Consider the following 11934-nt stretch of genomic DNA (forward strand, 5'->3'; position numbering starts at 1 on the left):
CGCACTTCTCATTGAAGTGGCTTCTCTTGTTGCAGAGCACGGGCTCTAGGCGCGCGGGCTTCAGTAGTTGAGGCACACAGGCCCTAGAGCGCAGGCTCAGCTGTGGCGCACGGCCCTAGTTGCTCCACGGCATGCAGGATCCTCCTGGACCAGGGATTGAACCCGTGTCCCCTGCATTGGCAGGCGGATTCCCAACCATTGCACTACCAGGGAAGTCCCCCGAGAAATATTTTTTAAAAATTATTTGGAGAACAAAAAATACAGAATTGTTAGGAAATACTTCTCACTTGGTTCGTGATATCCCAAGTTGACATTAAATGCAATTTGTCTTTGAAGAAAAGTGAAACCATTTGCAAATAATATGAAATGAGGTTGATGAATTACATGTGAGGAGAAAAGATGGCCTATTTGTTTTAAATTATATTTTAAGTTTTTGTTTTCTCTAATATGGAAGGGTATAAGCCACATCTAAGGGGTTCCAGCCCTTTCAGATTGCAGGGCTGGAACTAGGCCTTGATTGTCTCTAAAAATCACAAGATTCTTTTAAGATGAGATGCTTGTTTGCTTCACACCTTGGTGTGGCTTTAGCTATTTCAGTTATAAATTTGCATTTGTTAGGCTATTTGGTTAATATATATGGGAAAGTGTTAATATCATTCTTCAGATGTTCACTATTCAGCTAGCCACATGGGGCTGTGCTGACGCAAATTCATTTTCAAACCCTGCTAACCACTGAAATATTGCTTTTTCCTCCTTTTGATATTACTTCTTAGTCTTTTCAACTTTTCAAAAGTACTTGCATAAAGATCTTGCCACATATACCATCTTCCTTCCCAGGACAATGACTCAGACCTTAACCAAGAATGTTAATTATGTTCTCCTCACACTGTTTATCACATGAACTGGCTTAGACTTGAACATAAAAATATATACTGTGAGCATGGCTACACCTTTTACTCTAGACATTCTATAGTTTCATGGGCAGAGAATATCAGGCACTTAACCTTAAAAAATAAAAATAGGGGCTTCCCTGGTGGCGCAGTGGTTGAGAATCTGCCTGCCGATGCAGGGGACACGGGTTCGAGCCCTGGTCTGGGAAGATCCCACATGCCGTGGAGCAACTAGGCCTGTGAGCCACAACTACTGAGCCTGCACGTCTGGAGCCCGTGCTCCGCAACAAGAGAGGCCACGACAGTGAGAGGCCCGCGCACCGCGATGAAGAGTGGCCCCCGCTTGCCGCAACTGCAGAAAGCCCTCGCACAGAAACGAAGACCCAACACAGCCCAAAATAAATAAATAAATAAATAAATAAATAAATAAATAAATAAATAAAATTTAAAAAATAAATAAATAAAATAAAATAAAAATAAAAGACTTAGGCCATAAAAGGAGTTTCTACTTGGTTACTGCTTCCCACCAGAGGAAATCAGTCAATATATTCACCAATTCCAAGATCATTATTACGTTGGGAGCTGAAGGAAAAAAAGAGAAAAATACATATGTATTTATATATAGTTTACTATTTAATAATATATATTATTATATATAACAATTCTTATAATTTAATAATTTATATTATATATAATATGTTAACATATATGTACACATACATATTAATGTGACATTCTATCTTCAGGTGGTTTACAATCTATAAAAAAAGTTTATGAAATAAAAAAATATAAAACTATTTTAAATGCAGATACATTTTGCTTACATTTTTATTTAAAATAGCCCCTGGTAATATTAACACACTCTTACACAGCTTTGGACACTAAATAAATATGAGGCAGGTGGTTCTGTTAGATTATTTAGAGAATGTGTTACATGCCTATTTCATATAGTTTTTAACCTTGTATATGTCAATTCAAAAAAACAGTGGACTAGGGAATGTTATGACTTAAGGGCAAATTGCAAAATTATTTCTTTTGTTGATAAGTGGTATAGAATAATCACAGAATCAAAGGGCACTCTAAAGAGCTCCTTTCTTCATCTTTAGCCAATACTGAATTTTGTTGTTTTTCAAATGATTATTACAAACACAAACACAAAGTGCCAAATGCTAAGCCAGGTTCTTATGAGAATTATAATGGCAATTGGTAGTCCCCACCCTAATGAAATCCTTCATCCAAATGGGAAGCACAAATGCAAGCAAAATCTAAGTGGACCCCAGGTGGTGAAGAGTGCTGGCTGCTGAGTGCCCGGTCTATGCATTCCAAGTTAGACCCTCCTGTCGTGGTGGGGTTGCTTTCAAATCCTGTCCCAGTAGCACATGCCATGGGGAAACAGCTGCAAACATTCATCATTAAAACATCGACATGCCAGCGACATGTCAGAGTTTCAAGACAAATTACATTTGTCCCTCTAGATCCTACTATCCTTGGCTTTTGCTCCAAATGCAAAGCTCTCTTCCAATACTGTACCCTTATTGACCCTCTGGGCACTTGACGATTCTAATTTTTTGCTCAGCTCTCTACCAGTGTTTCTTTTCTTCCTCCTGTTTATTAGAGACATCCTTGATATATTCTGGCTATTAACTGCCATTTTTTGCAAATATCACCCATTGTGTCATCTGTCTGTCAACTTTGTTTATTGTGCCCCTCATTGAACATAAACTTTGAATTTTGATGTAGTCAAGTTCACTGACATTTCCCTTCTGGTTTGTGATAGAGGGAACAGAGCTTATTTATAAAATCCTTCCCACCACATTGTCACAAAGACAAATCCGTATTCTTTGTTCCTATTTTTCAAATTAGCTAGGCCTCAATTCTTCGGTATGAATGCAAAATAAGCTTGTCATTTTCTTCAAAAAAATCTTGCTGGAATTTTACTGAATTTATAGACTAATTTGGGGAGCACTGACATCTTTAAAGTGTTAGATCATTGCAAATATAAACAATATTTAGCTCTCCATTCATTCAATTCCTCATCAGTATCCTACAATAGAGCTTACAAATGTCCTATCAATGGTTCTTTTTTTTTTTTCTTTATTGGAGTATAATTGCTTTACAATGGTGTGTTAGTTTCTGCTTTATAACAAAGTGAATCAGCTATACGTATACATATATCCCCATATCTCTTCCTTCTTGCGTCTCCCTCCCTCCTACCCTCCCCATCCCACCCCTCTAGGTGGTCACAAAGCACCGAGCTGATCTCCCTGTGCTATGTGGCTGCTTCCCACTAGCTATCAGTTTTACATTTGGTAGTGTATATATGTACATGCCACTCTCTCACTTTGTCCCAGCATACCCTTCCCCCTCCCCGTGTCCTCAAGTCCATTCTCTAGTAGGTCTGCGTCTTTATTCCCATCCTGCCCTTAGGTTCTTCATGACCATTTTTTTGTTTTTGTTTTTGTTTTTAGATTCCATATATATGTTTTAACATTCGGTATTTGTTTTTCTCTTTATGACTTACTTCCCTCTCTATGACAGTCTCTAGGTCCATCCACCTCACTACAAATAACTCAATTTCATTTCTTTTTATGGCTGAGTAATATTCCATTATATATATGTGCCACATCTTCTTTATCCATTCATCTGTTGATGGACACTTAGGTTGCTTCCATGTTCTGGCTGTTGTAAGTAGAGGTGCAATGAACATTTTGGTACATGACTCTTTTTGAATTATGGTTCTCTCAGGGTATATGCCCAGTAGTGGGATTGCTGGGTCGTATGGTAGTTCCATTTTAGTTTTTTAAGGAACCTCCATACTGTTCTCCATAGTGGCTGTATCAATTTACATTCCCACCAACAGTGCAAGAGTGTTCCCTTTTCTCCACACCCTCTCCAGCATTTATTGTTTGTAGATTTTTTGATGATGGCCATTCTGACTGGTGTGAGATGATATCTCATTGTAGTTTTGATTTTCATTTCTCCAATGATTAGTGATGTTGAGCATTCTTTCATGTGTTTGTTGGCAATCTGTATATCTTCTTTGGAGAAATGTCTGTTTACGTCTTCTGCCCATTTTTGGATTGCTTTGTTTGTTTTTTTGATATTGAGCTGCATGAGCTGCTTGTAAATTTTGGAGATTAATCCTTTGTCAGTTGCTTCATTTGCAAATATTTTCTCCCATTCTGAGGGATGTCTTTTCATCTTGTTTATGGTTTCCTTTGCTGTGCAAAAGCTTTTAAGTTTAATAGGTCCCATTTGTTTATTTTTGTTTTTATTTCCATTTCTCTAGGAAGTGGGTCAAAAATGATCTTGCTGTGATTTATGTCATAGAGTGTTCTGCCTATGTTTTCCTCTAAGAGGTTGATAGTGTCCGGCCTTACATTTAGGTCTTTTATCCATTTTGAGTTTATTTTTGTGTATGGTGTTAGGGAGTGTTCTAATTTCATTCTTTTACATGTAGCTGTCCAGTTTTCCCAGTACCACTTATTGAAGAGGCTGTCTTTTCTCCATTGTATATTCTTGCCTCCTTTATCAAAAATAAGGTGACCATATGTGCATGGGTTTATCTCTGGGCTTTCTATACTATTCCATCAATGGTTCGTTTATTGTCTTTGTTATTTCCTGAATATTGTAGCACTTTTGTTAGTACTGAGAATATCTTACTTTTGCTTATAATTTCTTGATTATCATTGTGAAACGAACACTATTAGTTTCTAGCTATCTTCAACCATGCTAACTCTCTTATTAATTCTAATAATTTCTTGATTTTGTACAATTCTATGTAGATGGTTAAGTCATCTGAAAATAATATTTTTGTCTTTCCTTCTTCTATGCTTATAACATTAGTACTTTAATTGGACAGAATCTCCAAACCTATGTTGAACAGTAGCGGCGATGAAAGGGTTTCTTGTCTTTTTCTGGTCTAAAGGAAAATACATCTAAATTTTTTCTCTTATGTTTTATGTTTGTCTAAGTTTGGAAATATTTTTATGAATGAAAGATACTTCCCTTTGGATCATAATTTTCTGAGAGTTTCTCCTATAAATAGGTGTTGAAGTTTAAGTCTGTTTATAGAGCAGATGAGATATTCATGTGAATTTTTTCTTCAATTCCTAATGGGGTCCTCAGAGCCAGGACTAAGGAAGGCAAGTGAGGCACCTATGGCACAAAATGTAAGGAGGCACTCACCCCTAACATGCATGCCTCTGAAATATTATACCCTAGATGCCACCCCTAGAAGTGATTAACATAGATAGATCTTCTAATGTTAAACTTTCTTTCCATTCCTTGAAGAAGCCCTAATTGATCATGATGCATTTTTAATACTCTTTTAGATTCAGTTAGTTAATATGGTATTTAAAATTTTTGCATCTATTATCATCAGTTAAGTGAGCTGATAATTTTCTTTCTTTTATAGCCCGCATCCAGTTCTGGAATTCTAGCTTCTGAAAAGGAAAGGGATAATTTCCCTTTGATTCTAACTTTTTGGAAGGATTTGTATAGGATGGGTATCTACCCCTGTAAATCTTTCTAGCTCTGAAACACATTATGTGGGGTGAGTTTGAACAAGTCATTTTAACTCTCTAGACTTCAATTTTCCTCCTTTGTGAAATGGAGATAATGAAACATGTCTGGCAGGTTTGTGGAGAGGATAAATGGTAACGCTGTTAAAGTACAAAGCATTGAGCTTGACCCAACTTCTTTGGGCTTCCTTGCCTTTGTGGACCTGCCCCCCCTCCACCACTACACTCAACGTTTACATTATGCTGTTGATCCTTCTCCAGCATTTACTTCCATTTCATTTGTGTCACCACACCCGTCGCTCCCTTCCTTGTCAGCCACAGCCCATTCTCGACTCCTTGTGGCTAACTCCTTTATGTTGGAACGCGGCAGAATGATGTTTTTGAAAAATTAACAATATCCTTCCCATCTCATTTATCTCCTGTTACCTCATGATCCTTCTCCACTTTGGGCAGATGTTCAGAGAGCTCCATGATCCTTACATCCAGGAAGGAACGGAAATGCTGAAAGAAATAAATGAGTATATTACTTTTTTTATAAATAAAGTGTATCTAAATAAATGAGTATATTACTTTTTTCTTTCAAAAATCTACATTTTCAAGAGGAAAAAATAGTTATCATAAATAAATGAGTATATTACTTTTTTTCTTTCAAAAATCTACATTTTCAAGAGGAAAGAATAGTTATAAGCATAAAATATACACCGGAATTGGGAAAAAAGATAGATTTTGTTAGAATAAGACTCAAGACATACTACCCTCCCCAAACGCACACCACCTCGATAAGGTGGAAGACAGGGTTGAAACACTGAACAGTGATATGGTTCATAGGTTGATATGGTTCACATCAACCATGATATGGTGGAGAGGCAGTGTAGACACTTCGAGGAGGAATAGGCTGAAATGTGCCCCTCCTCTGGGATCCTTTGGGAATACAGATATAACAGGAAACTTAGATAATTCTGGAGATTCCAGTGCAGGGGAAACCTATGCTCTCTTTCGCAGACAGACCCCAGGGAAATGGCAAGATGTCCAATCAGAAGTGCGTGTGTGGTCTGTTCAGGCAGATGGCATTGAGAGAGCCTCTCATTGCCCACTGCCCCAGGGTGGCATCGACGTGGTACAGTGTGCATACAAGATGAGCCTGGAAATGACCAACAGAGGGCCACAAGGGGTCAAGCGAACTTTTCCAATCACAGTGTGGCCCAGATTTGGAGAATGACTCCAAATCCTAGGAGTTGCCTGAGAGTTAAGTGAGAGAGAACTAGCTGTGGGGTTGGAGCCTGGTTACTGGGACCAACTCAGGAAGGAACAGCCTGGATCACCACCTAAAGACAGACAGGAATGAGGACACCTCGGTGGGTCCAGCATGGAGAGCTGATGGCCCCGGCTTGCCTGCTTCCCCCAGGGCCCTGACATGACCATAAAGCCCAAGAGAACTCAGACACCACGCCAAGAAATGGGCAAGAAGGAGGAATCTAGAACTGACTGTCCGAAAGTTTTCACCAACTGGCCAGATGGAGGGTTGATAGTGGAAATTGTGTTCTCTATGGAATCCTGAAGTCACGTTTCTTGCATACCCGGGTTCATGAAATGAACTTTCTACCTACTACACACCTGCATCTCCCAATTGAAAAAAATGCTTGTTGAAGATGTGGCGATGTGTTCCATTGGAACATACCAATTGTTATGACCTCTGGCAAATGATTCAAACTCTCTTTGCCTCAGTCTCCATATCTGTAGATGGGAGTGGGGACTTTATTGCAGCTTGCAGTTTGATAATGAAATGAAATACTGTGTGTTTCCCAGTGCCAAGCACCTAATTAGTATTCAGTGTTGATCATTTCATTTCTTAACTCTAACTCCAGGGAGAAAACATGGGGGAAGTGGCTACAGATATTAAAAAGAAAACAAAGAACTGGGGGAAGGTCTGTCGGAAGATTATTAATGCTGTTACTACTAATTATGAGACTGGGTGTGCAGCTCCCAGACAGGGACCACGAACAGCAAAATTTGCAGTTTGGGTCTCACTCCAGTTAGCAAGGCCAGGCCTGTTGATTAGCCAGGAGTCCAAGCTCTTATCAGCCTTTTTCATCCCCATTTGCAGCACCCTGGGCATCAGCTGTGCAAGACCGTACCCTGGTGATCTCCTCCAAAGGACACCCACGATATGTGTTGTTCATCTGAAGGGAAGAAGAAAACCTCCCATGTCTACCCTGTGATAACAGGTATTTCCCACAATGCTCCACCATGAATTAACCCATGTGAAAACAAGAACTGGTTTTGTGTGCTCATTCTTTTAGTCCTTATGAGATTCTGAACAGAAAAATGTATGGGCAGTCAGCCTGACTTTGTTTTCTTCTGCCTACCAAATGGCCTTCCTGATTCAGTAATGTGCCTGTAATTAAACATCATGTAATTTTTCCTCACTTTGTGTTCAAAATGTCACCATTAGAGATTTATTCTTCTAAGTCCTATATGGTCTTCCAATGTCAAGAGTTCCCTCTTGAAAGATGGTGGAATAACTCTCTGCTCCTCCTTGCCTCACATCTTATGGTGATTTGTGAGTGGCAGCCTGGAAGACTGTTCCAGAACTGCTCAGCACTGGGGCCTTGGGCCGCGTCTGAGGGCTTTGCCTTTCTCATTGATAAAAAGAAGTGTGAAGTTAAGTCACCTCTGGTTACATGGAGCATATATCATACATTTTTGAAACATATTCAATTTCAAAGATTCTTTCCCTTTGTTCTCATCAGTAGGTTCATTCCTTTTAGACCCAGAGTTCAAAAAAGCATCTCAATTTACTTTCAAGATTATAGCTGATCAAAGTTTCTATGATTCTGTTAGAGAACAGAAAATAAAATGCCTTGGGAGAAGGAAATAGAGTGAGCAAGGGAAAAAGCTGGAAGACGAAACATTTCAGGAGGGAAGAAGTGAGCTCAGAATGGGAAGCTGGGAATGTACCAAGGCTACTTCAATTTCCTCACAATTTTGCTCAGACTTTCCTGGCTGCCCTGCAGCAGACATGAGCTTGTTGACTTCAAGACTGGGGCAATACATCCTTTCTGTGTAATCATTTCCTTGTTAGTTAGAAACGAAATGTTTTGGTACATGCTTTAAATACAAATGGGGGTATGGAGTGCTCTCAGAATCGCTGGTATATTCAAGCTGCGTGTGACAAAGAATGGACATGATTCATTCAGTGGAATGATGTCTACAAACAACTACGGTGCCTCACGTGCTGTGTCCATCAGTGGGACAACAGAGATTATTGAAGTTCCGTCTCTGTTCTCAGAGACCTCAGAGTCTAGAGGAAGGAACAGCTGTATAAGTAAGTACAACAGAAGGAGAAACATGCATCAGCTCAGAGCAAGTGAGTAACTCTTAGAGGGAAATATTGAAGAAGTGATTCCTGCATAAGGGGAGATTTGAGCTGAATTCCAAGGATGAAGAGCACTTCCTCTGGTGATATTACACAGCATTTTGGGAGACATAACAGTATGCGTGAATATATTTAGAAGATAGTGTAGACTCTTAGATACTCTAGCGTCTTGATATTTTTAGAGCACAAGGTGTATGATGGGGCAGTGCCGTGGGAGGCCAGAAGAAATGTAAGCTCGGGTAGATGGTGAATGGGTAGGAATTGAAGGGCAGGAATCTGTTATGGCATTTGAACTAGACCTACATGCCCGTAAGGAGTCGGTGAAGCCTTTGAAGCAGAGGAAAACAAGACCGGGTTTGCCGGCAGGGTTGGAAGTAGACTGGAAGGCAGTGAACGGTAGCCTCAGGAGGATGTTTTTGAGTATATAGAAATAGTACAAGTGAGATGTAAAGAGGGCTTTATCTAAGACAGTAGTAATGGGAAGGAAAACAACAGCTTAACTTGGGAGATGGTCATGAAACACTCAATAGAATCTGATGCCTGATGTGAGGACTGAGAGTGACCTCAATCCTCTAGCGCATGTAACTGAGTGGGGTTTGGGGTCATCGATTGGGAAGGAAAATGAGAAGGGGGCATGTGGAATTAATTTGAGGAGCCAAATGTCGATCCAGATGTCAGGAGATGATCGGAAAGAGCTGTAAGGAGCTCAAGAGAGAAGGCTGGTGTCAAGCTCTGGAGAACACCACCTGTTATCACTTGTGACCTGATGATGCCTGTCACATAGGAGCCACTAAGCTGGACTCAGTGGGCAAATGGAAAATGCCTCTGGCCCCAAATGCAGTCCCCCTGTCTAGGGGATTTACAAAGAAGGCGGGTGTAGCAGAGGGTACCCAGCATTGTTAGAGGAAAGACAAGGGTTGATGAGAACATACAGAGGGTTCACAGCAGAGACTTGGCCTTGGGTGCTGTGGGGGGAGGGGAGTGGGACAGGCTGCCTAGGAAAAAAAGAAAATGCAGAAGAAACCCCAAAAGTTACTAGAAATCGAAGAGTCGGTGGAAAGGAGGAAGAAAAGACTGCCAAGTGGGGGAGGCTGCAGGCACAATGACCAGGAAACAAGCATCAAGGTGGTCCTCTTGAGGACAGGGAACAGCCCCGTTGGCTGGAGCATCCAGTCTCAGAGGGGAATGGCCCGGGGAAGGCTGGGAAAGTTAGCTCAGGCAAAAGGTGGCAAAGCTCCTTTGTAGAGCTGAAACTGCATCCACTGTGTGAGAGAAAGCCACTCGAGGAATTTTAGCAGGGCACTGAGACAATCAGATTTGTATTTTAAAAACTCACTCCAGCCACTGTGTGGAGAATGAGGGATTAATTACAGTACAGAGCCTGGATGTGATTACCCAGGGTACAGACAACAGTTCCATTCAACCTGATGATGTGCTTTGGCCGGCAGACTGCTTTTTAAAATTTCATTCTGAATTAATTGCGGGCGTCTAAAAATTGGGAGCTCTCACGTAAAATCAGGGTTACAGGCTTCTTCTGAAAATTAGGAGATGTGGCAATGCTGGGTACATATCCCTGACCCATCAACAATTGGCTAGAGCATGAGCTGTCTAAAAAGTGACTCTTTCTGGACAAGGTGGGTGCTCCCCTGCATCCCACAGTCTAATGGAAACACTTAGTTTGGTTTTATTGCTCCTGCCTTACCGGGAGAACATGCAGACCGAGAATGAGGGAACATGGTGCGTGCCCGGCTTAAACCAAACTCGTGTGCCAGATTCCATTCCATGCCCTAGTCGCAGACCTCATTCCAACAATTCTCCCTTTTCTCGTTGGATTTTCCCTCTCTACTGGATCATTCCCATTGGCATAAAAACCTGTTGCCATTTCTTCCATCTTAAAAATAACTTCTCCTCGTCCACTTTCTTAGAGTAAGAGGGATTGCACCAAAACAAAGCTCCCCTTTACGTTGTCAGGCATTGGCAGCTGGCCTCCTAGCGAGTTTTTGTAAACATCTCTGTCCTAGGCTCAGACTGCCTGATGCCTAAGAGATCTGTTTATCCTCTCTGGCAAGATTGTTCTCACTCTTGCCTGCAAAAGGGAGAGCAAGAGGGGACCAAGTCCTTCCCTTAGAGCTAATCCAGCTGCTTCCTGGTCCAAGCACATTCCTTCACAGACAACAGGGAACTGCACACCCAATGGCCATCTGTCACTGATGCCATTTGAGCCATATGCACATCACCCTTGGCCCTTTCTTATTCTCATATCTCATATCCTCCTGACCCTTTTTTCAAAGTCGTAGCTGACCACTTCCCATCACCTCCACTGCTACCCCCTGATTTAAGCCATGATCGTCTCTTAGAACATAGCAATAACCTCTGTATTAGTTATCTATTGCTGTATATCACGTTTCTCCCAAACCTTAGTGGCTTGAAATAGCAACATTCATTACCTCACAGCTTCTGTAGATCAGGAGTCCAGGTGTGGCTTAACAGGCTCCTCTACTTTAGAATCTGTCATGTGTTCTGGGTGTCTGCTGGGTTCCCCAATCTCCTCCAGACACACTGGCCTCCTCTCTGTTCTTTAAACATGCTGGTCATGCTGCTGCCCCAGGGCCTTTGAACTGGCTCTTCCTTCCGTCGGGAAAGTTCTTCCTCCAGATTTCTGTACTGTTGATGCACTAACTTCCTTTAAGACTTCGCTCAAGTATCACATCCTTAATGCATTCTACCCTGGCAAAACCACCCCTGTCCCCAGAACTCCTGATTTCTTTTATCTTATTTTATTTGTTTTTCTATAACAGTTCTAATATACTAGTTAAATTACTTATTTATTACATAACACATAATGTTGAACCCATAAGGGAAAAAATCTTTATCTGTTGTTTCTTGTTGAATCCCAAGTGCTTGGAAAATAACAGGTGCTCAATAAATACTTCCTAAATGAATAAATGAATATGTAGAAGATGGCTGAGGACCAGCCTTAGGGAACTCCATATTTAAGTGACTGCTAGAGGAAAAGGATCCAGAAAAAAAGAATGGAGTACTTAATATCTCCTGTGCCCTACTTCACATCCTACTGGCCCACTTTCTTAATCTTGTCGTTTTTGGAAGAGCAACCAGCTGAGCTCAACTGTAATCTGAAAGTATC

The 11934-nt window shown here is 40.9% G+C and overlaps 1 long non-coding RNA gene across 1 annotated transcript; it reads right to left on the reverse strand.

Moving 5' to 3' along the window:
* Positions 1 to 1388: 1388 nt before the first annotated feature.
* LOC133094914 (uncharacterized) lies at positions 1389 to 11284 on the reverse strand. Its single transcript, XR_009701524.1, has 3 exons — positions 11237 to 11284; positions 5840 to 5914; positions 1389 to 1472 (listed from the first exon to the last, which is right to left on the reverse strand). It is a non-coding gene; the product is annotated as an uncharacterized LOC133094914 (long non-coding RNA).
* Positions 11285 to 11934: the final 650 nt, after the last annotated feature.

The sequence above is a fragment of the Eubalaena glacialis genome, chromosome 7 (assembly GCF_028564815.1).
Source record: "Eubalaena glacialis isolate mEubGla1 chromosome 7, mEubGla1.1.hap2.+ XY, whole genome shotgun sequence".
NCBI classification, from domain to species: domain Eukaryota; kingdom Metazoa; phylum Chordata; class Mammalia; order Artiodactyla; family Balaenidae; genus Eubalaena; species Eubalaena glacialis.